The following is a 14,192-nucleotide window of genomic DNA, read 5'->3' as shown; positions in this document are numbered from 1 at the left end:
CCCATTTGTAGCCAGTTTCCCCTCTTTAAATGTACAGTTAAGTCATTTGTAAATATCATAACTAAATCTGGAAGTGTAATTTAGTGACTCTATTTGAGGATTAAGAAGAAGAATAACATTACTTAGAACCATATGTAATCTTTTCTGCTTTGTTTAATTTAGTTTACGCTATGCATGCCTTATCTTACAGTCGTTCTTCACTCCAGCTCACTTGATATATTTGCAGTGCTGTTGATAATACCATCAGAAAAATAGCTAAATGTTCATTTCTTTGCAAAACAAAATGTATATACTGTGAAGTGCATTAGTGACGTGGGATCATTTTCCTTAGGAAGGAAAAAGGTTGCTAGATCATACTGTTCGTTTTCCAACTAGTGAAGATTTAAAACTGTATAAAGGAGGTATTAGATTTTACACTTGAACATACTAGCTGGCTTTATTCAACACTTGGACCAATGCTCTAGTTTCCTTCACCAAGAATGCCAAAGAATTGAAATTCTCTACTGAATACAGTCTACTTCATGGTCTTTATTTCATTAAGGTGTTATTCATGTATTTTTTTTTTTCAGTGGGACTGCCCCCCAGGTGCTGTGGGTATCTGATATTTGATTATTGTGTCAGAGTGACAATTGCTGATTAATTTGTTTATCTTATTATTCATTACAAGCCTCACAAGTTTTATTCTTGCTGGGCTCACCTTGTGGTCCCTTATGGTAGTTGAATTCACACCTTCTTATTTCCTCCAGGCAGTATGGATGGTGAAATAATTTTAGAGACTTGAGCAGCTGCTTTTGAAGTTATTCTGACTGCTTTTCAAATCAAATAGTCTTAATTTGTAGCCTTACTTTTTATTCTTTTTCATGAAAGCCCATCCATTTCCATATGAACATATTGTACTGTCAACGAACATAATTCTTTGTCATATACTTGGAAGCAACATGGGGCAGATCCTCACCTAGTGTAAATAGTCATAATTCTGTTGATTGTGTAGCACCATTTGAGCTTTGAGTGAAATTTTGCAGAGGACACCTTCACCCTTTGCTCGGTGTAGAGTCAAGGCAGGCACACAAGGGGAAGTGCCTGAAAGATTACTATGAACTGGGCAGAGCAAAGACATTTCCTAAAATAGTGGTGTCCCATGTCATCAACAGCTAGCTTTGGAAAATCTGAGAGTTAGGTAAAAGGAAGACTTTGGAAACCAGGCTCTGGAGCTCAACAGAGCTGACACAAAGCTGTTCCAGGCATTCCTTACCTCCCAAACTGCTCCTTTAGTAATGTAATCCAATGCCCAGAAACAAACAGCCACACACAAATAAATCCTCTGGCACAGCAGGGGCTGAGGAACAGAAATAGCTGTGTTGCAGTTACAAGAAGGATAGATCCTCAGCCAGCAGTGGCCCCCAACCCAGAAGACAAATTAAATGCAGAGAGACAAAAATGAAAAAGAGAGAACAATGTTTCATTGGGGGGGGGGGGGGGGGGAAGATCGTCCATCAAAAAACAGCTCTAAGAAAAATGACTGGGAAACATACACACACACACACGCATGCACACACACATTGATACACGGGACAAGTCTCATAGTAGAACGTGAAATATATATATAAAAATAATTTCTTAGAAAGTTTCAGCCCAATATAAGGTCCAGTTATCAGGTGGCCATTTTCTACAGTAACATCAAACAGAGATTCATTATGATCTAAAATCCTTGATTATTTCTTGTGTTTACCTCCTCGATGTCTTCACCTACCTTACATTAAAACCAGCAGGAAGACTTATGCTTCTTTTGGTAAGAGGTGAATCCAGACTCATGTTTTCAAGTGGTCATGAAACACAACCATGTATCTGTAGTCCAGTCCAAGATTTTTAAGAACCTTTACTATTATTGACAAGGGAAGAAATATGATATAGAAAAGGTCGCTGTATCTCACTCTTGAATCAAGAGAACTGTAATCAGGATTGCTATAGTCTTGCTGTATCTGCAAAGCAATTTGATAGACACTGGTCGTTGTGTAGTTAGTGTAAAAATTGTACCAGTAAATTTACACTCTTACAACATGTGGAAAATTGTGCTGGTAGAACTGGAATCATAGAATCTTAGAGTTGTTTAGTTTGGAAAAGACCTTTAAGATCATCGAGTCCAACCGTTAACCTAGCACTGCCAACTCCACCACTAAACCATGTCCCCAAGCACCACATCTACACGTCTTTTAAATACCTCCAGGGATGGGGACTCAACCACTTCCCTGGGCAGCCTCTTCCAATGCTTGACAACCCTTTCAGTGAAGAAATTTTTCCTCATGTCCAATCTAAACCTCCCCTGGTGCAACCTGAGGCCATTTCCCCTCGTCCTATCGCTTGTTATTTGGGAGAAGAGACCGACACCCACCTTGCTGCAACCTCCTCTCAGGGAGTTGTAGAGAGCGATGAGGTCTCCCCTCAGTCTCCTTTTCTCCAGGCTAAACAACCCCAGTTCCCTCAGCCGCTCCTCATCAGACTTGTTCTCCAGACCCCTCACCAGCCTCGTTGCCCTTCTCTGGACACGCTCCAGCACCTCAATGTCCTTCTTGCAGTGAGGGGCCCAAAACTGAACACAGTATTCGAGGTGCGGCCTCACCAGTGCCGAGTACAGGGGCACGATCACTTCCGTGGTCCTGCTGGCCACACTCTTTCTGATACAGGCCAGGATGCCCTTGGCCTTCTTGGCCGCCTGGGCACACTGCCGGCTCATGTTCAGCCGGCTGTCAACTGACACCCCCAGGTCCTTTTCTGCTGGGCAAATTAAATTTAATGAGCCAATTCCATCCCTAATATGAACCCCTGAATGCTAGGTTTAATTTGATCATGTGTTTATTTGCTGAGGAATCTAGGCAATAAGAAAAAAAGAGGGTAATGCCAAACACCCTCAGGTCCTTTTCCAACAGGCAGCTTTCCAGCCACTCTTCCCCAAGCCTGTAGCGTTGCATGGGGTTGTTGTGGCCGAAGTGCAGGACCTGGCACTTGGCCTTGTTGAATCTCATGCAATTGGCCTCGGCCCATCGATCCAGCCTGTCCAGGTCCCTCTGCAGAGCCTTCCTACCCTCAAGCAGATCAACACTCCCACCCAACTTGGTGTCTTCTGCAAACTCACTGAGGGTGCACTCGATCCCCTCATCCAGATCATTGATAAAGAGAATAAACAGAACTGGCCCCAACACTGAGCCCTGGGGCCAGCCGCCAACTGGATGTAACTCCATTCACCACAACTCTTTGGGCCCAGCCATCCAGCCAGTTTTTTACCCAGCAAAGAGTGCACCTGTCCAAGCCATGAGCAGCCAGTTTCTCCAGGAGAATGCTGTGGGAAATGATGTCAAAGGCTTTACTAAAGTCTAGGTAGACAACATCCACAGCCTGTCCCTCATCCACTAAGCGGGTCACCTTGTCATAGAAGGAGATCAGGTTAGTCAAGCAGGACCTGTCTTTCATAAACCCATGCGGACTGGGCCTGATCACCTGGTTGTTCTGTACGTGCTGCGTGATGGCACTCAAGATGATCTGCTGCATAACCTTCCCCGGCACCGAGGTCAGACACAGGCCTGTAGTTCCCTAGATACTCCTTCTGGCCCTTCTTGTAGATGGACGTCACATTTGCTAACTTCCCGTCGACTGGGACCTCCCCGGTTAGCCAGGACTGCTGATAAATGAAGTGAGACTGCTATCTAATTAAATATCGGGGTGAATTATCTGATGTTCAATAGTAAAATTAGTTTTAATTAAATTTAATTTTGACAATAGAAATTAATTGTTTCACTGGCCACAGGACTGAAGAGTACATTATAAGGACATCTAATCAACAGCAGTTCTAACACTGGAATTGGCATACGGGAAGCATTTGTCGACATGTAATTAGGACTCGATCCAACCCTCATTGAAATAAACTTTCCATTGATTTTAATAAGAAATACATTAAACTCTGGACACCACAGTTCACAATAATGTGGTATGTCTGCTTTTAGAATTTGGCACCAGGTCAAATTCTGTAATTTAGCTTACAAGTTTGCTACAGGGAGTGACCTTACCCATATTATATGGTATGACAGCTACAAAACAGCTGTTATCAGCTTCGAAGAATGGTAGTTTTATAAGCTGGGAAAACAGTTTGTCATGGTAGATTGTTATATTGAAGTACATACAAGTTCAGAAAACATGGCAAAAAGATAATAACTCAGTAAAAAAAGCACTGAAATTCTTTGATTTCCTACCTGTGCAAAAAACCAGCAGGTTCAATGCCTAAATAGATACTCTGAGGAAACTATTCAAAGCTACTCATATGGCATAAAAATTCAAAGGCTTTGAAGTTTTTTTTATATTCCTTATTCTCACAGTAGTCAATAGTTTAGTAATCAATAGATAAATCAATTATTTGAATCAGTGGGAAGGGAGAGATCTCTTTTATGATCTTAATTTCATCCAAGTTTATAAAATGACTTATTTTCTAATAGATGTACCCAGTGTGCAATCCACATCCCTGTGAATATAACAATTTTATTTGGGAATTCTTGGCAGTTCTTCTGTAGGATTGGCCATTCTTTCAAGTTCAGTATTTAAGCTAGTGCTTGTCATACTTTGATGCATGGAAATAGGTATCTGCATAAAAAATGGCTTAATTTTTTTCTAGGCCACCTACAACTACATCCTTCAGAAAGTCAAGGCATTTTCGCAACACTTAAACATCTGCTCTGTGACTGACACTAGCTGCCTACATAATTTTATTAATGCTATTCAATAATGATATTTTGGCACATGTCCTCTCAACCTATTAAAATGGCAATTGCTGGAGACAGCAACCACACAGGCTGATCAACAGGAAAGGTTTGCAGTGCAGATGTCTACAGCTGAGCCAGTTGTAATGGCTTTTTTATAGCCGGGGGGAGAAATGGACACTTTTAGGTTGTGATTCATCTCACACTACAGTAGACATCTAAAATAAGGCAGATGAACTCAGTCTTAAAATTGTGTAGTGACATAAAAGAAACTGAAGGTGACTGGCTTTGAAATGGGTGTTCACACTGTAGATATACAGAGTTAAGTGAGATGAATCTTGCCCTGCTGGAGGGATTTTGACCTGGCAGCACTTAGCATGTCCCTCTGATGCCAAGCAACCAACAGTAGTGCAATAATATTACATAAAATATTGTGTCTAATATTTTTCATACAGGGAGAAGCTTTTAATTTACTTTCTGGCCTCATGACCTGCTGTAGGTTTGAGTCACCAATAAAATCTCCCTTACTGTGAAAAGGTGCATTTTTGAGGTCATAAGAAAAAGTGTATTATTAATTCATCATTTGTAAAGAATATCCCCGTAAAAAAGGATAACACTAGCAATTGCTGCTGTCTCTTTAAATGACTTATTTACCAAAACCCCAAATAATTTAAACCATTTGCCTGCCCCAGGGACTGAGTAATGCATGTAGAATTATCAGTTTAGTCTTGACATGTGCTGAATGGTGACTTATATGTTCTTACTCTATAGTCATGGTACAGAAAAAAATTTGTGTGCGCCTAAGTCCATGCTGCTGCCCTAGGGTACTAACAGAGTCTGAAGAAGTTAGTTTAGAACTGGCTTGGGTGTTTCTGTACTAGTCTTTAGCTAATTCTGCAATGAAATGTAGAAGCACTCTAGGGAGAATGGGGTACCTGGGTGTAGCTAAATGGAAAAGGTGTCTCAAATTTATACATTTCGTGGAGTGGCAAGGAATGTTGAGTGATGGTATTTGCAAACTAAAATATTGCATCTTGAGAAAAAAGCACAAGGTAAATATTCTCGGGCCATTTAAAACTTGACTGGAAGAAAAACCTTTTTGCTAAGGAGAATCAGGTCTTAGCTAGTCTCTTGCAAAACTCCAGAGTGAATAGATTTTTGATTACTGGGGATAGCCAGTGAGAATTATGCAAGAGTTCTGTCTTTAAGTGAAGAATAGATGATCACATTCAAGCATACTGGGCTGAAGTGTTTCTTATTCATATTAGTGTCAGGCTGCTTATAGCACGTCTTGAAAATAATCATACTGTGCTTATAAAGAGTCAAATTTCATATACCTACTGGTAGATTGGCCTGTGCCTAATTTGTCTAGGCTCTATGAATAAATTACCATCCATGTTCAGGCTGGCTTCTTCAAGAGCACTTTAAAGTTAAAACCATACATAGTTATCAGATTTATAAATGGAAGATGAATTTAAGATTGAGAATGGGCTACAGCCACATTTGGCTGCCATTGTCACTGCAAATGTGCTCCACAATGTGAGTGATGCCCCGATACCCACAAGGATTTTCCAGGACTTGCCTTGCTGCTCTAAGATGGGCTTTCCCTCTAGATGTTGTGCTGTCATCTGATGAGCAGGTGTCCTGCACTTGAGACATGGCAGCAGCTAAATGAGCTTTGCAGGGGTTAATGGTATTTTTAATAGACCTGCCTCCTGTCTGGGTGCCTGAGAAGAAAAATCTACAGGAACTCAAGAATTAATTACCTCTGATGCTGAGAAGGAGTGGAACTGAAAGGGTGATCCCAGAGAAAGGAGTAGAAAGATCTAATTAATAGATTGTAAAGCTAAAAAAAGCTACTGTGACCATCTGATCCCAGGTAGCAGAGGTCATAGGTCTTCCCTGAATTAATTTTTACTTGAACTTGAGCATTTCTTTTTAAAAGCCATCCAATGTTGATTTATAAGTTGCTAGTGATGGAAAATCTTGCAGACAGCTTTAAGCTGTGCCAGTGATTAATCATCTTCCCTGTTGGGGAGGGGGGGGAAAAAAGCATAGCTTTATTTTTGGTCTGAATTTGTCTGATTTCAACTTCCATGAATCTCAACTGTGAGTTGTTACAGAACACATTGAGTCAATTTCCATTCTTTTGCTCCTCTTCCAGCAAAAGATATGGTTCTGTTTTACTTGGTTCTACATTATTTTAAGGTCATTGAGAGAGAGAAAATGAGAGAGAGAAAAAAGGAAAGAAAGAAAGAAAGAAACTAATGATCAGTGCCAATATGAGACCTGGGATTTCTCGCTCTGACACCCTCCACATCACCAAGCTGACATAAATATTTCAGAGCCACGTTTTGGAGAGGTGTTAAGCACTTCATGATGCAGTAGGTATGTGGGGAGGATTTAAAAGCACCTCTGCACCCAGCTGCTTGTGTTTCTCATGTATCTAGGCACTTCTGAAGACCCAATAACAATGCTCTGGTACTGAACAGTCCTCCCCACCACCACCTTCCCCCCTGCAACCTTTAACCTCTCTGCCTTAGCTGCCCAAGGAAAATCTATGTAGAAATGGAGAAGAATGCTGTAAGGTTAAACATTGCAAGACTGGGAGGTGTCGATGTGCAGGAGGAAAGGGGACCGTATGAATATGTAAGATAGATGAGAGTGTTGGTTGGTAACCATGCAAAGGAAGGACCACTTCCATATCATATTTCTGGCTGGGAATTTCTGAAATCCACAGCTTTTTCTGAGCTGTTGTAACCCTCTGCTAAACCATCCTTTTCCTTTCTGAATATCCCAAGGAAAGAATATAACCACTGCCTGCTGATCCACACCGTGGATTTGGGATCTGTTCCATGCCCCTCTGAAGTTGGCAGAAAGGCAATTCTGGATGGCAGCAGGCCCTGGGTGGCCCTTTACCCCGTCGCGTTCCCCAATGTCCTCCCGCTGCGGTATGCTGCTTGCAGTTAATCATTGGGGCAGTCTACATTTCTTGGCTGGCTGGCAAGTATTTGAACTCCAGTTCTCACTCTTGGGACCTGCAACCATAATTTTCTTACAGTAGCAATGCCAAGTCTAAAGACAGCATTACTGATGTGGCTATTTTTCAGGTGGACTCAATGAAATGAGCTCAGGTGTGACCAGATTGTTCCAGTCAGGTTTGCTAATTTTCTCTCTCTCTCTTTGTCCTCTTTTTTCCTCTTTTTTCCCTTTCTTTCATTCTTTTGGGAAGAATAACCTTGCTCTTGGATTTGAAGAATTTGTTTGTTGATTATCTTTAATGAAGCTCCAGTTCTTCTAGTGAGAAACAAGGGCTGTAATATTTAACGGAGATTTTGTGATTCTAAGAATTACTTCTTTGAATAATCTGACACTATATTTTCCTATTTAAACACCAGAACTGAATCTGAAATGAAGAAGTGCATATGACAACTAATTGCTAAAAGTTCTCAGAAAGGAAGAAGTTTGATAGGAAAGACAGAAATTATTTAGAACAGGAAGACATTAGTATGGACCTGGTAAAGATCCAGCATGAATGGGGATTAGCAATTAAGATCATTTCTTGTGTTTTCCTCTTCAATTTTCACTCTAAAGGAAATGCTGCTTTTATAGCTTTTAGCTCAGCTGTCTCATTTATCTGTGTTGTGCTGCAATGATAAAAATAAGGAAAAGGATGTTTCGGGTTTTTTTTTTTTGCCAACTCTTTTTGTTGTGAACTGCCTTTGATTATGAAGCGGAATGAATTACTGATTTTTGACTGCTCAGGATTATCAAAAAGAGTGCATTTGTGCTGTTTCTTGTCATATATTTTGAACACAAATAAGTTTTAGGGTTATTTTATGGAGAAAATTTGTGGGCCCAACTGCCAATTCCTACACACTCAAAGACATCTGAAATCCTGCCTACTCTTCTTAGTCCCTCTTGATTACTCAGGAAAAGGTCCTGTTTTTCTTTAATGGGAGCCTTGCCTGCGAATCAGCTTCAGGATGAAGGTCTGTCTTTTTATTCAGCTCTCGGTTGGAGTCCAGTTGACTAATATTGCAAGATAATATTAATACTTTGCTGTCAGAACTTGTCAATCCAGAGAAAGCAAGTCTGACTCATTGGAAAATATCCCCATGAGAAAGAGACTTTCACAACTGCCTATCTGAATGCACAGAAAGATAAATGCTCCGCTTCGGACTTTCCCTCCAGAGAGAAACTGTTCTTCAGGAAAAGTCAAAACAGACACATGCTCGAAGTAGGCTCAACAGATTTTACAAGATATGACATAAACGACAAAGAATTTCTAGCAGTGGCTCTCTGCAGACAGATTTATGGAAGATCGAGGGCTTGAGGATTAAACTCTCTGTTGGCTGGGGTGAGGCAACCTGATTATTCTGTCCAGCTGGAAAAGAGACTAGTAGCAAGGTCCATCTCAAGACAATTAATCTATTTAAATGGTGCGATGATGTCTTCAGCTGGCAGTGCCAGGGTGATGCTGAACATAAACACTCACGGGTTGTGGCTTGCACTGATATCCTTAAGGGAACAGCAGGCATGAGGAAAATGGCGCCAGGTGTTAAATTCATCACCTCAGACACTGAACAAAGTGAACAAAAGTAAATTGAAGGGATGACTTGGTATAGCAGGGAGCTACGCAACTATAGGCCATCAGCAAGATGCATCCAATATGTGAAATGAAGATTAATGCTACATTTAACCCAATTAAATAGTTTTGATATGAAAGTACACTGGGAGAAATATACCTCAGAAATTTTCACTACTAAAATTGGGTTTTATATTCCATACACTGCTGGTTTTTACTTTGCATTTTCACTGAAAGTCACGCAGCCAAACAGATCTCTGCTGGCATTTAGAAGATTCGTGTGGAGAAGCAAGGAGCTGGAAGGATAGGATGGGAAAAATTATGTGCGTAAAAATAAATGGGGAAAAATTCAGTATAATGGCATTTTAAAAAGATGCAGATGAACCTTAACTTCAGATGACATACTTTTTTTTTTTTCTTATTTAAACAAAACCACCCTGAAGAACATGAAGATAAGTATTTGTACAATTTTTTTTGGGTGTCACCTGACAGAATGTCTAAAGTATAATTAATTTATGGATGCAGAACCAGAAGATGCTAAAGAGAAACACATTTTCTTAAAAGCAATGCTGAAGGTCATGTCCTGAATGTATTTGTATATCTGTTTCTTTCTAGCACAACTGTGGGCAGACCTGACCCAGGTCAATACTGGGATGTTGATACTGAAAAGTCTTGTCTAATTTTTGCTTTTGTGAGTAGTTCTGATGGCTTCTGTGTGGCTGTATCCACAGTGGTGGAGGGCAATAAATCTGTTGTCTTGCTCCAAACTGTGCAGCTCTCTAAATACATATGAAAGTTGCAAGGATCCACCAAACAGTAGCTCTGTGTGTAGACCCTGTACATTGTTCTCCCTGATGTTCCCCCCCCTATACATTACCTAGTAGGAACTGTTTCTCTAGGGATCATCCTTGGAGGCCACTCAAGAGTAGTACCGTCATGGTGATGCAATCTGGACACATACTCTTTTCTCTGGCTTATTTCCATGGTGGCAGTAGTAAAGGTAATTTGCATGGTCCTACCTACCCTGTCTCAGTCTGTCCCTCTCTGTCCTAGGGGACAGTCTGGCCCACGGTGTGTTTCCATTTGACCAGCTGCCTTTACCCGATAGGAGACGAAGAATTGCAAATTGATGGAAGAGCTCAACTCCTTTTGGGTAAGCTTATAAACTTTTACAGTGATCAGGGCTGCTATTGCTCTGGGGGGTTTAGGTACCTCTAAGTACCACGGTACATATAAGGCACCACCATGCCTCTAAGGTATGGAAGGTTACTGCTGCAGGGAGTTGGGGGGCAGCCTAAACCCCAGTTTTTTAATTCACTAGTTCTGGGATTGGACTGTCCTAATAATGTGGAAAAGGGAGAAGTCCCCAAGCCAACTTTCTGTATAGCAACAGGGAAATGTAATGTGCAGGATTTCCTCCATGTGCTTATCTATCTGGGGGGAATGATGTGGAATAACTATAAAGAGTAATTTCTCTTTTGAAAATGATTTACAAACCTTAATTAAAATCTTTTGCTGTTACCTTCTGCTCTTCACCAATAAACCCCAAAATGCCTGATGAAAAAACATTGGTATTATTATCCCCATTTTATAATGCAGATATCAATGCCTGGGTGTCATATGGGCTAGAGTCTATAATTTCTTTAGCGGGAGTAGAGGACTGTATTGCTTTAGAGAACTGGGTCCAGCATTATTTAACCAAGGCCAAAGGCAAGTCACAAGCTGTTTTAGGTTTATAATAAAAATTTCCTGGTTTTCAACCCTTTGCTCATTCCACTCAACCATACTGGCTCTCTGAAGTGCTAGCGGTGCGGAAGGAAGAAGATGCTTTATAATCCTTGATGACTATAATGTAGCAAATAAAGCTCTAGGGTGCTTTCAAACTCACAGGGATCTCATGGGGTGGAAAATTAATCATGCTGCAGCTACTGAAGAATATATTTTTTTTACATTAGTGGCTTGGGTCTTTTTCCAAACCAGAAGATGATAAAGCGCTTCCCACTACTGGATAAAGACAAAAGAGAGAGTCATCAACAGAAGCAGTAAAATAAGCTGAATAAGCTTGTTTAGACTCCTGGTTACTAATCTAATTCTTTTACAATAATTTTTGGCTCTAGAAATAAGAACTATTTGCAAAATAAACAGGTTTGGTTTTTTTTAAATGCCCCAGTCAGATTGTTGCAAATGTTGGATCTCAAATCCTTGATCTAGTCTTTCAAACTTAGCTGCCAATCTTTCCTTACTACAGAATATTGGTATATTCTGTATAAATGTATAGACAATTAAACTTTTGGAAAGTGCTTAGAAATTGTTCCCTGCAGTCAATACGTATCAGTAGATGCAGCTAAAATAAAATACAAACAGTGGTTTGAGGTTTCTTGAGACTCCTGATATTCCTACTGAAAAAAATCTTAGTCAGCTTTCCACTGCTTTCTCAGAGACCAATTTTGTCTTCTTACACCAGAGATCTTTCCAGAGACCTCTTTCATACTGGAAATATTGGGGGTGGGGGGCGGGAGGGTGTCCCTTTAGGGTCCCAGATTCACTATGTGTAGGGTAATTCACAAATGCTCCAGGTTCATACTCACAGGGTTTATTTTCCAGCTGAAAGCTTGCCCTTATCTAGATGAGGCCGTCTAGGGTTTCCAGCATGGTTGCAGTCTCCTTTTAGGCCTGTAACCTGCTCCTTCTCATAGGCTGCAGCAGCCCAGGAGCACTGGGATTTCATATGCTCTGAGCAAGGTCAAGCTTAGCATTTTCCACCTTGGTGCTGTTACATCACTGCAGCAGAGATAAAAAAATGGAAATCATGTAGTTGTCACAGCAAAGCCAGCTCTCCACTTTTGCAGTGCTGCCACCCTTTCATCACATTGCACCTCTGCCACCTTCTTGTAACCTGTAAGTCAAAACCTACGTCAAAACCTAATACTGAACTTGGAAGGGAGGATAATTTTCTTTGACTAACACCTGCCTTCAACTTAACTGAGTGCTTTTTCTTAAGACAAAATGGAGCTCTGCTGCAAAACAATTGATAGTTACCTGTTCTTTGAATTTCAGCAATGGAAGAATCTTTCTACCCTAGTTGAAATGCTAGGATTGGGTCTCTATAGTAACTAATGGTTTTCTCTTTTAATTGCAGTCTGTTGGTCTCAAGGAGGTGCCGCACATCATCATCTCTCTCCACTCCCTGGCAGCAGACCACTTCCATTGCAGGCTCCTACTAAGGGGGAAACCTGGAAGTTCAACAAGAACAACTTAAAATGGGAGGAAACAAATGATCATGAAATGAAAGAAGTACTAAAAAAAAACACGCTCAGAAAAGCCTGTTGGTCATCATTAGGTTTTTCAGCTCTTCTTGTGCAAAGCTGCAGCATTTGCTAGAGTGTGCTGAGGAGCTGCATGCAGTTGAAAGGTCAGGAATAATTGTGAGGGTTGGCACCTGCAGAGTTACAAAGGTTCCCATGAAATATTTTGTCTTGCAGTCAGCTGTTTCTTGACATAAACTGGACACAATCCTTGCTAGCCCACTGCTCTACCACAATTTTAATTTGGAGACTCATGAAACAACTCAGCAAGATGAGAGAACTAAATCATTAAAAAATTATTTTTTTAATGATAATTTTTTATTTTTCTAACATATGGATGCATAACAAGAACTCAGAATGCATTTTATTATGGACTTTGTGAAAATTAGTGAAAGCAGTTCAAACTGCCTAAAATGTTCCAGTGGTCTCTGAATTGCTACTACAGAGCTTATTTTCACTATATATCAGGTCCTTTAGGCTTCTCAGAAATGCAAATGGTCTTTCGAGTTGAATAAAGAGCCTGTAGCTCATTGTCATAGCTGAATTTTTGACTAAAGAGTAAGCACACTCTAAGTGCAGACTCTTATCCACGAACTTATGGCTACTGTTGTTTATTCCCATTTATTAAGTAAATCTAAGTGAGTCACATGAAAGACTCTGCCCCAGTACCTGCTTATTTGGGCATCCTTTCATTGTGGTATCTGCCCCGCTAAGTATTCAAAACTAGATAGGGCAGTAATACTCTCACTCAACCCTTCATCTACTCGAGGAAATATGATTGCTTTAGCAGATGCGTTGCTGCTTGAGTTCTTGTTGGGGTGAATCCCCAGCTGTGCACAGTCCCTGAAGAGTTTCCAGTCGTCCCCAGGAAGGGGAGCCCCCATCCACAGAAGAGTAGATGTCCTTGGACAGCCGTTAGTGGGGAGGGAAGGAACTGCTAATTAGAGTGAAACCAGGGAGGACTTTGAGTGTCAAGACAATATTCAGTCTGTTCAGTGCAGAGCAGGGAGCAAGTGCAGAGGATGAAAGACTCACGTGGTTCCTGTGGTGACTTCTGTTGCTGTCTCAACTGTTTAAAAAAAAACCCAGCAAACAGATTTCAGGGATAGAGCTGTGATAGGAAAGATTATAGGGAAGTAAAAAATCTTTCCTCACTAAATGTGGGTCAGTATCTGGCCTCGTGCAATATTCAATCTTATTTCAGATGCAAATCAGTGGGTCATCATGCTGTCATTAAATGAACTTCCAGAAGCATGAGGAGCACAGAAGGCCTGAAGAGATACTTAACAACCTGAGGGTGGATGCCTAAATATTAGGTGATGCTGTGGAAAGTATTTGTTTTGCTTGAAATGTATCTCATCAGCATCACCCTGATCTCTACAGTCAACAGTTTTAACTGTTTTCCTCCAGGTATATACTGAAAAATATAGACAATGTTCTTGTGATGTGAGGCAGAGAGAAACTCAAGCAGCAACGTGTACTGCTGTCCTTCTGGTCCCATCCCTGAGGTATCTGTCTGTCCCTCCTCTTTACTCTCTACAGAAGTTGAATAATGCT

The 14,192-nt window shown here is 40.8% G+C and overlaps 1 long non-coding RNA gene across 3 annotated transcripts in view; it reads left to right on the top strand.

Moving 5' to 3' along the window:
- Nucleotides 1–12,947, top strand: part of LOC143160009 (uncharacterized) — a 42,817-nt gene extending 29,870 nt beyond the window's left edge. For all 3 annotated transcript variants that reach the window (XR_012995292.1, XR_012995293.1, XR_012995291.1), the window contains 2 exons: nucleotides 10,384–10,483; nucleotides 12,470–12,947. This is a non-coding gene — a long non-coding RNA (uncharacterized LOC143160009). The remainder of the gene's footprint in view (nucleotides 1–10,383; nucleotides 10,484–12,469) is intronic.
- Nucleotides 12,948–14,192: the final 1,245 nt, after the last annotated feature.

This window comes from Aptenodytes patagonicus, chromosome 4, assembly GCF_965638725.1.
Source record: "Aptenodytes patagonicus chromosome 4, bAptPat1.pri.cur, whole genome shotgun sequence".
Classification (NCBI taxonomy): Eukaryota; Metazoa; Chordata; class Aves; order Sphenisciformes; family Spheniscidae; genus Aptenodytes; species Aptenodytes patagonicus.
This window is presented reverse-complemented; position numbering and strand designations above follow the sequence as displayed.